Source organism: Mus caroli, unplaced genomic scaffold (assembly GCF_978045245.1).
Source record: "Mus caroli unplaced genomic scaffold, Mus_caroli_1 scaffold_7, whole genome shotgun sequence".
Lineage (NCBI taxonomy): Eukaryota > Metazoa > Chordata > Mammalia > Rodentia > Muridae > Mus > Mus caroli.
Window position 1 is genome coordinate 135,737,218 of NW_028227262.1, and position 13,421 is coordinate 135,750,638.

Consider the following 13,421-nt stretch of genomic DNA (forward strand, 5'->3'; position numbering starts at 1 on the left):
GGGATGGATCCTCAGGTGGGGCAGTCTCTGGATGGTCATTCCTTCAGTCTCTCTGCTCCACACTTTGTCTCTGTAACTCCTCCCAGGGGTGTTTTGTTCCTCCTTCTAAGAAGAATCAAAGTATCCACACTGTGGTCTTCCTTCTTCTTGAGCTTTATGTGTTTTTCAAATTGTACCTTGGGTATTCTGAGCTTCTGAGCTAATATCCAGTTATCAGTGAATGCATATCATGTGTGTTTTTTGGTGAAAAAAAATTGGACATTTTTCCCCAAATTTAGAGAATCTTTTTCCATTATTTCTTCAAATAATTTCTCAGCCTGACCATTTCTGCTTTTATTTTAGGACTCCAGTGACCCAAAATTGGATGGTTTGTTGTAGGCCTAACAGTTAGCCTTTTTTTTTTTCCTATTATTAAGATTATGTAATTTCTAGTGCTCTAACCACAGATTCACTAATCCTATGGTTGGTTTTTTTTTTTTCAGTTAAAATATATCATTTCCCTTTTCTTTGTATCTTTTGTTCAATTGCTAGGATACATTTGTTTCAAGCAAGTCTTTGAGTGGTCACTGAAGAACCTTCTTAGTGACTGCTTCAGTATCTGCCACACATGATAATACCATTTCTGTTATGTCGGTGATAAGTATTTAGTGTGCTTAACAGTAGCATGACAAATGCTTAGCAGTAATGCCTTAGTCCATTTAAGATGGGACATGGAATTTGGTTTGGCATATTCAGAAGAATAGATCTGGTCCATGGTCCACCAGGAAAAATGATTGGTTCTCAAATCATTGAAAGCCATAAAGACATAAGCAAACTTGGGCTGGAGACAGGGCTCACCAATTAAGAGCACATAACTGCTCTTCAGAGAACCTAGGTTCAAATCCTAGCACCCATGTCATGACTCACCCATCTGTAATTCCAGTTCCAGGGAATCCATTGCCTTCATGCAGACTCAAAGGTATTATGCATGCATGAGGTGCACAGACATTTGTACAGGCAAAGCACCTGTACACATAAGATAAAATCATTTTAAAGAAATATTAAGCAAACTAAAAGTTAATGTATGCTCCTCAGGACGATGAGCAGGAAAGAAGCTCCTAGCTTGATTGACTAGCCCTAACATGATTTGCAGGATAGTACATTTAGGTTTTCAAATTTTTAGCAACTTCATTTATCTAAATATTTTCTATCCAAAAGTATAATTGCTGTAAAAATGGGCTACAAGGGCCACTTAATTTCTCACTGGCAAAGTATATGCTCCAATGCTCATTTCTGCTGGCTATTATTTATGAATGATTGAAAATATGAGTTGATTCTCCACAATCTGAGACAATGTTGTGAAATGTTATAGACAAGAAGGGTAAGAATTCGTAAAGGGCTAATCATGGAGCACTTTGTTAAACACTGGGATTATAAATACTCTCTCTCACAATGCTAGTCATGATAATTATGTTCCACTTAAATGTGCATTAATCACTTAGCAAAAGAATTTAGAAAGCATGTTCACCAAGAATGAAAACTATATCATATTTTATTTCATGCAATTTGTAAGAATAACTTTCACTTCAGAGCATTTGACACCAATGTAAAACAAGTTTATGAGTCTTGGTATGTTATATGCTAGCTTTCAATTCTCTGTGTAATGCTTTGGCAGACAACACCTCTCAAGCCTCAACAGTAAGGTCTTTTGGTTGGTTGGTTGGTTGGTTGGTTGGTTGGTTGGTTGGTTGGTTGATTGTTTGGTTGGTTGTGGTTGGTTGGTTGGTTTGGTTAGGTTGGTTGGTTACCTAAATTATGTCAGAAGTCTCTACAAGGCTTCCTTTTAGCAGAATGTTGTGGCTTCCTGTTGTTTATTTGTAAAAATAGTAAGGATCATTAATATGCTGACAACATTGCAGTAGCCCATTTTCAGTCAGAAGCAATGAAGATTGGATTCCATCTTCCAACTCTTCACTAACAGTGGCACTTTAGGCTCCATTCTCCCAAGTTCCCACCACCAACTAGCATACTAAACACTGAAAGACTCTTTATTCCTAAATGTTGCTAGCCCTATCGGTGAGTCACTTTGTGGGCTGTTGGCTTTGATTGGGAGTGGCTGGGCAATGGCTTGTTTTTGTTCTTGCTTCTTGAGATGATCCCTAATCAAGTTCATTCAGATCAAAAAATGTACTGCCCTGACACTACTGAATTGAATCCAAAAGCCTACCAAAGGACTAAACTGACATTGTGGTATGTCTGGAACTTGGCTAAAACATTTCCCCAGTGTCTAAAACAGACAGTTGATGGAGCACCTTTTGCTCCGCCAGTCTAAACACCTTCTATCACTAAATCCTATTCATTCACTTTCAAAAGTTCCCTAGTATCTGTCCATTTCCATCCCCATGGTTCTACCGAGTTCAGTTAAGAGCCTTATGATGAGGTGGATAAAATCAACAGCACCTGCTAGCTGGTCTTCTGACTTCCCATCTTACTCCTCCGCAACGTTTTCCAAGCTCAACTGTAATGAACTTTTAGGAAATAGAGTCTCCATTGCAATGACCATTCGCCAGTAAAATTGTGTGGACAAGGTTATGTTTATGTTGTAGGACACACTGACACTCTACAGCTTCCATGACGAGATGTTTTCTATGCTTTGTTTTGTTTTGTTGTTATTGTTTTCTTGTTTGTTTGTATGTTCTTTTTTTTTCTTATGGGTGGGAGCTTGCAAGGTTGGAAGGTGAATATGAGGGGACTGGGAGATGAGTAAAACTGCAGTGCATGATGTGAAACTCACAAAGAATCAATAACAATTAAAAAGAAAAAGAAAAAACACATGGAGTCTGGTTTGGAAAGAAGAAAGGGGTCACTGGAAATAAAAAGAAGAGAGAATAATGGGGGTGTGCTTACCACTCTAGTTGCCAGTGGGAACCTGGGAGAGTGGAGCCTAAAAATTCTCGTAAAATAGCCAACTTTATTCATCAGACAATGTATACTCTGAGAGTTAAGAAGCGTCACATGAGTAAAGGGTACAATCACAAGGGCAAGCTGCATGTGGCAAAAACATGGCAAAAAGACAAGCCACATGTGACAAAAACATACTTTTACTTAGAAATATAAAAACAACAATAGCCAGCTGTAGTAAACAACCTAAGACAAACTCACTCCTATCCACTAGACCAAGGAGAGGTATAAAATCCAGTCCAAGAACAATTCTGTGTTTTTGAAGAAACTGACATCACCAGACTACATATATATATATATATATATATATATATATATATATATATATATATATGACAGAGACAGAGAAGGAGACAGAGATTTTTAAGAAAGCCCATTATGTAGAATTAATATAAACTTTTTTAAGAAAGAAAAGAAAGAGAGAATCTTACTCAGCTACCCAACCTAGCCTTGAGCTCTTATGTTCAAACCTTCCTTCTACTGAAGCCTTTTGAACAGCAGTGTCTATAGGAACACTCTACCCTTGCCAGTAGTTAAACAACCACAAACACAAATCTGATCCTATTATTAAACATGCCAACCCTAAATCCTTTGCGAAGCTTCCTGTTTGTACGAATTCCTTAGAATCCTAAATGTTAGAAGAAATCATTTCTTCATTGCCCTTAATTTTTCCAGACTACATCCACAACCGCTATCCTCACTTCCTTAGGAACAGCACCTAACGTGCATTCTCCTCCCTTCCCTCCCTGTCTCACACTTGTGCAACCATGCTCCCTTGGCCTCTTCACTACCTAGGGTAGCTTACTCCAGTGTGGCTGACTTACTTCCATAGATACAGGCTTAAACAGCACTACTTAGGACATTCACCTCATCTTTCTTAGTTCTCACAGGGTTTCTTTGATATCTACCAGGCACAGATCACACTGAGCTGGAATCTACATCTGTATATCTTCATTTCAAACACCCTTACCCCCATTTCAGAATGATAAACTGTGGGAGGAAGAACCATGTCTCAAATGTGTACATTCAGGGTTTTCCAGAAGAAAAGCTAGTGCATGATTTCATGTCTCCTTACTCATCTGTGCTGTTACTGCCTCAGTGTAGCTCTGCTAACCACTGAGACCTTGCATAGAATAGTCTAAGATTCACTTAGTTTTATCTCATTCCTTGGTATTTATATTGGAGAACACAATTTTAACAAATTTTTGGAGCCTACTAGTTTTGACTAACTGATATTTATTAAAATTTAGCTGCATTTTCTGGATGACTCAATGCTCTGTGTACCATGCAATTGAGAAATACACGCCATTTTAAATGGTAAGGCCATTCTCTTCTGCACAATGCCTGTTTCCCTGTTCATAACATTCACAGGCAAAGACAATTTGCCAGAGATACCAAAGTCAAATGCTTTCCCAGGCCTCCAAATTCAATGCTAGTATACGTTGCAAAATCTGGTTCCCTCCTGAAAGCTTTCCCTAAAGGGAATTAATGATAGTCATCCATAGGAATCCATGATGCATTGTTTCTCCCTATATATTGTGTATGTTACATTAAACCTTGATTTTTACAGCTATTTATTAATATATATATTTATACTTGTGGATGGACCTGGTGCTGTTTGTATTTTGATGCTAATTCTGCTCTCCTGGGAGGGACTGAGAACAAGGAGTGAGTCACATATACTCAGGTGATTTCCTGTGAACCAATCCCCTTATGAATAAAGGAGCCAATCACTGGGTGAGTAGGAGGGACTTCCAGGTTGGACAGAGGAAGAGAGGAAGCAGGAGAGAGTTAGGTCCTTTTAGAACAGGGATAGCACAAGGGTAAGATGTAACTGCTAGAGTTTCCCCAGTATCATGGATCCACCACTAGAGGAATCAAATTTAATAAGGCTTACCAGATAAAGTTTTAGTTGTTGCACCCTGAGATTGAATTAACATTGTTTCTGAGCAATCAAGTTTGTCTTTTTTATCATTGCAGGCACTTTCAAACCTAATCTACCCTCTAAGAAATTTCAGTCTATATTTACTTCGCTACTTAATTTAGTTCCTCAAAATCTCAAGGAAATGCAGCGGTCTTGGACAGATGAGTCTTAATGTTGACAGAGAACCAGATTAAAACTGAGAGTATTACTCTTCAGTGACATTCCATTGGGAGTTTTCCATTTACAGAAAAATGTGTGACCTGTCTTTTCCTGAGATCAATTGTAACTTAATATTTCCTCTTTCTCTGTGATATATTCACAAGAAAATTGACAACATACAGTAGTATTTAGATAACACTACTACAGGAGAGGCCAAATTTACAATTCATGCAAACAAGGAATCTGTGTCAATCAAAAGGGAAAAAAACTACCAGGATCCCAAAATCCTTTACTTCCGAAGATATCTCAAATAAATGTAAATAGTGTTCCACTGCTCGCCTTCAGTTACAACGAATGGATTCCCAAAGAGCTACTTGCTTGGTCCATCCTGTTGTAGTGCTGGGCTTTTACCCAGGTACTATGATTTCTGAACCAAGAGCTGAACATAATTATTACACACACACACACACACACACACACACAGAGAGAGAGAGAGAGAGAGAGAGAGAGAGAGAGAGAGAGAAAATAAAACATCAAAAGTAGGCTTTAAAATGTCATCTTGTTTATGCGCATATTTGGAGCACTCTATAACAGTCCTCTTATGGAAGTAGAAATTTCATTGATGTTCTCAGCACTCAAGCCATGTTTAGTATTTTTATGTGTGCTATGCCGTGCTTCTTCAAGTGACCTCAAATGTTCTTAAAGCATTTAGCTTTTAGAATGAACCAAAGCTGAGTATGAGGAGGCAGGTGAACAGAAACAGGGGCACCAACACTGAGTGAGTTATTTGCCAATTGAATAAAAGCACAGAGCTCATTCCATATCTACAGATAAAGACACTAAGAATTGGATACCGTAAGCTACTTAGAGCAGCACTCTTGAACAAAGTGGTAAGATGCATGACATCCCAGTAAGGCCATCAGCACTTTCCCTGAATTGTAAACCATGCTCACTGATGCATACATTTGTTTTAATTCTTGCTGTGTCAAAACACCTTGACAACAGCAACTTACGGAAGGAAAGGCCTGATTTTGAGAGTACAGTCCATCATGACTAGGGAGACGTGGTGAGAGTGTGAGGTGGGTCTTTACTATTAGTCTATAGTCAAGAAGCTGAAAATTGAATGCTGGTAGCTAGCTTGCTTTCTCTGTTTTCACTTTTCATTCAGTCCTGGATGGCAGGCCATGAGAAGGCAGCAAACACATTCAGAGTATTTCTTCCCTCCTCAATTAAACCTCACTACAAACATGCCTCACAAACACGTCTGTTGATGTAGCTTGTCGTTTCTAATCAAGAATGAAGATTAGCCACAACACTATATCATGTAATGTTTTCTTTTACAACTAATAAAATTATGTTAGCAATATTAAATAATGATATAGTATAACAAAATGATTGAGACATGGAGATGCACATGTACTATTTCAGAATGTAAGAGACCAAGGCAGGAGAATCACAAATTCAAAGCCAAGCTGTCTACCAGGTTGCACAGTGTCTTAGTCAGGGTTTCTATTCCTGCACAAACATCATGACCAAAAAGCAAGTTGGGGAGGAAAGGGTTTATTCAGCTTACACTTCCATACTGCTGTTCATCACCAAAGGAAGTCAGGACTGGAACTCAAGCAGGTCAGAGAGCAGGAGCTGGTGCAGAGGCCATGGAGGGATGTTTTTTACTGGCTTACCTCCCCTGGCTTGCTCAGCCTGCTCTCTTATAGAACCAAGACTAAGAGCCCAGAGATGGTCCCACCCACAAGGGGCCTTTCCCCCTTGATCACTAATTGAGAAAATGCCTTACAGTTGGATCTCATGGAAGCATTTCCTCAACTGAAGCTCCTTTCTCTGTGATAACTCCAGCTGTGTCAAGTTGACACAAAACTAGCCAGTACACACAATAAATTAGAAGTCATGGTGGCCTAGAGAGGTGCCCTGTCTTTAAAATACAAGCAAAAGAAACCTGTATCTTACCAAAAACCCTGGGAAACAACCATTTTGCACACCACATTTCATATGTATAAGTTAACTAACCCATATTATAACACACACATTAGTTTTTCTACCTTTTTTTTTTTAACGTGAGTAATAGATAGTTAACTCAGGCACTATTCCAGGCCATACATTCCCATGTCACATTGCTTCTTCAACAGCTATTTCTTTAACAATGTTAGTGATTTCTATCATCTCAATATTATTGATAACATTATAATTAAAAAGCAGACAATTCTTACTAAATATCAAAGAAAAAAACAAGAAATTCCAGCCTGGAAATTGTCTCTTAAATATTACTTTTTATGTTATAATTCATGCAAATGTACATAAATATAATGTACATAAATATATGTCTGTCCAACTGATTTTCATCAAAAGTGGTAGATAACTGAAGGAACTTCATACCACTGAATTCAAAATGCTACCAGTCTGGATTTATAAAAGGGTAGTCTGGATTCTAGGTGTAGAAAGAGAGGTTTTTATCCAGAGGGAGAAGATAACAAATCTCTTATTAGAAGAAACCATAGAAAGACCAGAATCATGGTGTGCTTTTATAATAGGCAGTTTTGTAGGAGGGTCAAGAGACACTCAACACAGTAGCGAGAATCGTCACATGCTCTTAAGTTGTCACTTTTGAGATTGCTCCTATTGTTTCCATAATTGAAATAAGCATTAGTTTTCCAGTGATCCCTAATTTTGTTATTTTGGAAGGTCAACAGTAATGACTGCTGTCAGGAAATACTATGAATGTGATCATTGTTACAATAATATGCCCTGTGCCACACAGTGAGGAGTTACTTTCCCAGGTACTGTTGCTAAGGGACAGAAGCCTATGGTTTAGAAAGGCTGCATTGAAAGGAGCACTGGTGGAAGAGTTAAATAGCTAATTTAAATAAAAAAAAGCATCACAACATATGTGTCTATGTCTTTATGTTGGTATTTACTTCTGACTATACAGCAACAACAGCAGCAACAATAGGCTGCAAGCCAATGGGCAACCTGAAAGTTACCATATACCTCACTTTCTTAAAGGAAACTACAAATAAATAGAAATGCACTAGCCAAAGCAAGTATTCTTCTGTCAGGCCCAGAACACAAAAGAACACTCTTCAGAACATAGTGCAAAATGAAGACTGCTTCAGCAAGTAGCTCACTTAGAAATGAACAAGCCGGGCATGGTGGTGCATGCCTTTAATCCCAGCACTTGGGAGGCAGAGGCAGGCAGATATCTGAGTTCAAGGCCAGCCTGGTCTACAAAGTGAGTTCCAGGACAGCCAGGGCTATACAGAGAAACCCTGTCTTGAAAAAACAAAAAACAAAAAAAACAAAAAAAAAGAGAGAGAGAAAGAAAGAAAGAAAGAAAGAAAGAAAGAAAGAAAGAAAGAAAGAAAGAAAGGGAAGATAGAAAGAAAGAAAGAAAGAAAGAAAGAAAGAAAGAAAGAAAGAAAGAAAGAAAGAAAGAAAGAAAGAGAGAGAGAGAGAGAGAGAGAAAGAAAGAAAGAAAAGAAAGAAAGGGAAGAAAGAAATGAACAGGAATAGAAAGTCAACAGAAATAATTACTTGAGAGATGATGTGATTAAAGAAAATCAATAGGAATCCACAAGTCAGGTGTGCACGTGCTTTGCACCCATTGCATTTGTGGTCCCTACAGTTCCACCATTGATTGTGCTCATTCTGGGACTGGCATTTCTCAAATGGCTCCCCCTGTGAGCACTGCTATGACTTAACGTGGAAACATTAACCTCGAGGAGAACTCTCAAGTAAGATTATGCTCCTAAAGTTGGGACTACAGAGGAGGAAGAGGAGGGAGGAGGAGAAAGCATAATAATGGACATAAGGGAGTCCTGTGTCCGTGTTTCACTAAAAGCATACACTTTATTATTGTTTAACGTTGCCTCTGCTTAGAAGAGAGTTAAGCTTCTATTTTATTGTCCACTAAGTAGATTGCATCTACCTGGAAGGAATGACAGGGATGTCTAAGGATTGATCTGTGGACATACTCAAGAAAGAATCTAACTTATGAGCCTAGCCTTGAACTCGGCCTCCACCTCAACTTAGCAGTAGCTTTGAAGGCAGAACTCTCTCCCTACTTTTTGTTTGTTTGTTTGTTTTTGTTTTTTGAGACAGGGTTTCTCTGTATAGCCAAGGCTGTCCTGGAACTCACTCTGTAGACCAGGCTGGCCTCCAACTCAGAAATCCACCTGCCTCTGCCTCCCGAGTGCTGGGATTAAAGGTGTGTGCCACCACTCCCAGCTCTGTTTACTTTTTTGCAGAGAAAAAAATTAACAAAACTTTATTTTCCTTGCTGTCCACATTAGATGTACTTATTATAAGATTATTTGATATAAGAAACTTTCTTAGTCAATTATTTTTAAATTCCACTTCATATTTTTATTTTATTTTTAATATGTTTTCACTAAAACAGAATTATATACCTCTTCTTCTCCCTTTCGTCCTTTCAGGCCTTCCCAGCTCCTCTCCCTCCGCTCCTCCTTTCTTCCTTTGATTATTTTTACACATATATTACATATGTGTGTGTGTGTGTGTGTGATTTTGTGTGTGCACTAATACACATGTAGGTGACCAAGGCAGGAGAATCACAAATTCAAAGCCAAGCTGCCTACCAGGTTGCACAGTAAATTACAGGTCATGGCAGGCTAAAGAGGTACCCTGTCTTTAAAATCCAAACAAAAGAAATCTATATCTTACCAACAACTTCGAGAAACAACCATTTTCCACACCACATTTCATATGTATAAGTTAACTAAACCACATTGAAACACGCACATTAGTTTTTCTAACTTTTTTTTTTTTTTACATGAGTCATAGATAGTTAACTCGGGCACTATTCCTGGCCATACATTCCCATGTCCCATTGCTTCTTCAACAGCTATTTCTTTAATAATGTTAGTGATTTGTATCATCTCGCTATTATTGATAACACTATAATTAAAAAGCAGACAATTCTCACTAAAAATCAAAGAAAAAAAAGAACAAGACATTCCAGCCTAGAAACTGTCTCTTAGATATTACTTTTTTCATAATAATTCATGTAGATGTACATAAATATATGTCTAACCTGTCTGCCCAACTGATTTTCACCAAAAGTGGAAAGTAATTGAAGGGACTTCACACCACTGAATTCAAAATGCTACCAGTCTGTATTTATAAAAGGGCAGTCTGGATTCTAGGTATAGAAAGAGAGGTTTTCCTCCAAACGATGACACCATTGCATACACTAGCAAGTGTTTGCTGAAAGGACCCTGATATAGCTGTCTCTTGTGAGACTAGGCCGGGGCCTAGCAAACACAGAAGTGGATGCTCACAGTCAGCTATTAGATGGATCACAGGGCCCCCAATGGAGGAGCTAGAAAAAGTATCCAAGGAGCTAAAGAGATCTGCAACCCTATAGATGGAACAACATTATGAACTAACCAGTACCCCGGAGCTCTTGACTCTAGCTGCATATGTATCAAAAGATGGCCTAGTCGGCCATCACTAGAAAGTGAGGCCCATTGGACATGCAAACTTTATATGCCCCAGTACAGGGGAACGCCAGGGCCAAAAAATGGGAATGGGTGGGTAGAGAAGTGGGGGGGGGGGCCAGGGGGACTTTTGGGATAGCATTGGAAATGTAATTGAGGAAAATACGTAATAAAAAAAATTTAAAAAAAAAGAATATAAAAATGTTCCTTTTTCTATTTCCCAAAATGTTGGAGAACTTTGCATTGATGAAGGATCAATTGAGAACATGTCTCTTGGCAATAGTGTTCTATGAACTAACTCCATAAGGATTCATGAAACTCTGACAGAGGTGCCATAATTACATCTCATTGGAAAGGTTAATATGCCACCACTACAATTCCTTATAAGATGCACAGAAATCTTAAACAAAGCTCTGGTCAGCTAAATGAATGTGAATTAAAACAGCTAATTTCACAGTTTGGTTGGTTCCCTGAACCTGAAGAGACAAGATTCTTAGAAATAAATGTTTCTATTATATCAAAAAAAAAAAGTTCAATATATGTTTACAGTGTTTACAATAAATAAATAAATAAATAAATAAATAAATAAATAAATAAATAAATAAAAAAAGAGAGGTTTTTATCCAGAGGGAGAAGATAACAAATCTCTTATTAGATGACCTACCTTCATTAGACAATCTGTAAAGGGGCTCATATTCTACACATCTTGGCCTAGCATCCTTGTGGTTCCACCCGAGCAATCTGAGCTCTTTTCATATCTTTGATGCTGACTCTGGACAGTTTTCTCCCAAATTAATGTATTGTGGGAGGTGATTAGGTCATGAATTTAATTAGTGACCTTATGGTGGGGAGATATAGTGTGACATTCACTTCTCTCCACTTCTCTCTATTTCTTCCCGTTTCTTCTCTCCTTCACCTGCCCTGACCCCACTTCTTTTCTCTCCACCATGTAAGAATATACACAAGAAGTCCTTTCCAAACCAGGCAGAGGGTTCTCAAGAGACATCAAATTGTCTGACATCTTGACCAATTTCTAGGCTAGAGAACGGTAAGACATAAACTTCTGATCTTTAAGCCACTCGGTCTATAATAGTCTGTATAAGCAGCCTAAACTGAGTAAGATATTTCTATCTCATATCATTGAGAAGTTTCATCCATCCAGCTGTCCTGACTGCACCATAACAATACATAGACACCCACATATATGCACGCATATCCTTTTCTATTTGTGTGGTAATAACCATACCATTTATTGAGCACTCGCCATCACCAATATTGTATTGAATGTTTTATAAATATAATTGTCTCTTGCAGTTTCAATACAAACTCCTCGGTTACTTACTACTTTACTGCCGTAATACCCTATATGAAACTCAAAAAGAGGATCGAAATTTCCCAATATCACACACATAGCTAGTAAACAGTAGAGAATCAAAGCCAGACTGTTTCCACATCCCAAGAACACTTCTTACAGGATTCAGCCTAAAGAGAGGGAGAAAATCCATGATGCTCCCACCATTCGGTTGAGCCATTTTTCGAAACACTTTCCTTGGTCTGGCCCAGATCCACTGTTTACATGCCCACTGCTCTGCCCTCTCTCCTGGGATCTATTCTTTCTGCTGTTCATTAATTTAGCGGTTACAGAACTAATGGTAGATAGACTATGATTTGAAAAACATCAAAACCCCAGCTTTCCAGGTCCCTACAGCATGGAGCTTGGCAATGCCAGCCATACCTAGTACAAAGCATGAGACATTTTATGCCACACAAGGTTCTTGAGCACATCTGTGGAAGTGCTGATTGGCAAATGGTTAACCCTGAATCAAAGCTGAACAGTTCCTTTCTTTCTCTGTCACCAGGAACTGCTACCCTAAATGTCATTCAGAATGCCGGGTCCTAATTTCTGTATGAGCTGTCTTATGAAGCTTACCCTGTTGATTACCTTCTTGGAACATTATCTTCATTTTTTGACTTTTGAGAACTGCATTTACTTATTTATAGAACACATATCTGCTAAGAAACTATATAGTTCTAGATAACCATATACTTGGTCAAGATATGTTATTAAAACTGATGTTATTAAGTAAACAAATATTAGTTGATGTTAGTGATATTAATCAAATATTGTAACTGAGCGGGCTGGAGAGATGGCTCTGAGGGTAAGATAGCTGACTGTTCTTCCAGAGGTCCTAAGAGTTCAGTTCCCATCAACCACATAATAGCTCATGACAATCTATACCGGTATCTGATGGCCTCATCTAGTGTGTTTGAAGAGAGCAACAGTGTACTCACATACATTAAATAGATAGATAGATAGATAGATAGATAGATAGATAGATAGATAGATAGATAGATAGATAGATAGACAGACAGACAGACAGACAGACAGACAGACAGACAGACAGACAGATAGATAGATAGATAGATAGATAGATAGATAGATAGATAGATAAAACATTGCCACTGAAGAGAAACAGATTGATGAGCAGTAATGATGTTTTACAGAGAAAGGCCAGGGAAGGTATCAGTTTAGGGAATACATAAGCAGACAACTAACGGAAGGAAAAAAATCTGAATTATGTTGCCTAGTGAAGGATAGTCACACACAGCACCTTAATCTCCTCTTCTTACACTGACTCCCTTGTAGAATTTCTCAATATTGTCTTGCTGATAGAAGGTCCTAAAAATTTACTATGTACAGACAATATGTAGCCAGCTCTGGCTCTCCAATTTTAAATTTTATACTAGCCGCTACTTATAGATGATTCCGTGAGACTGGATAATTGTTAATTCATGCTCGATCGCTAAAATTAAACTTCATCTGTCAACACTGGATGTCTTGTCTGATTTCCTTGTGTGGGTGTGTGCGATCATCAATCTCCTAGCTAACCAACCTCGAACTTATTCTAATCCCATATCCAGGCTCT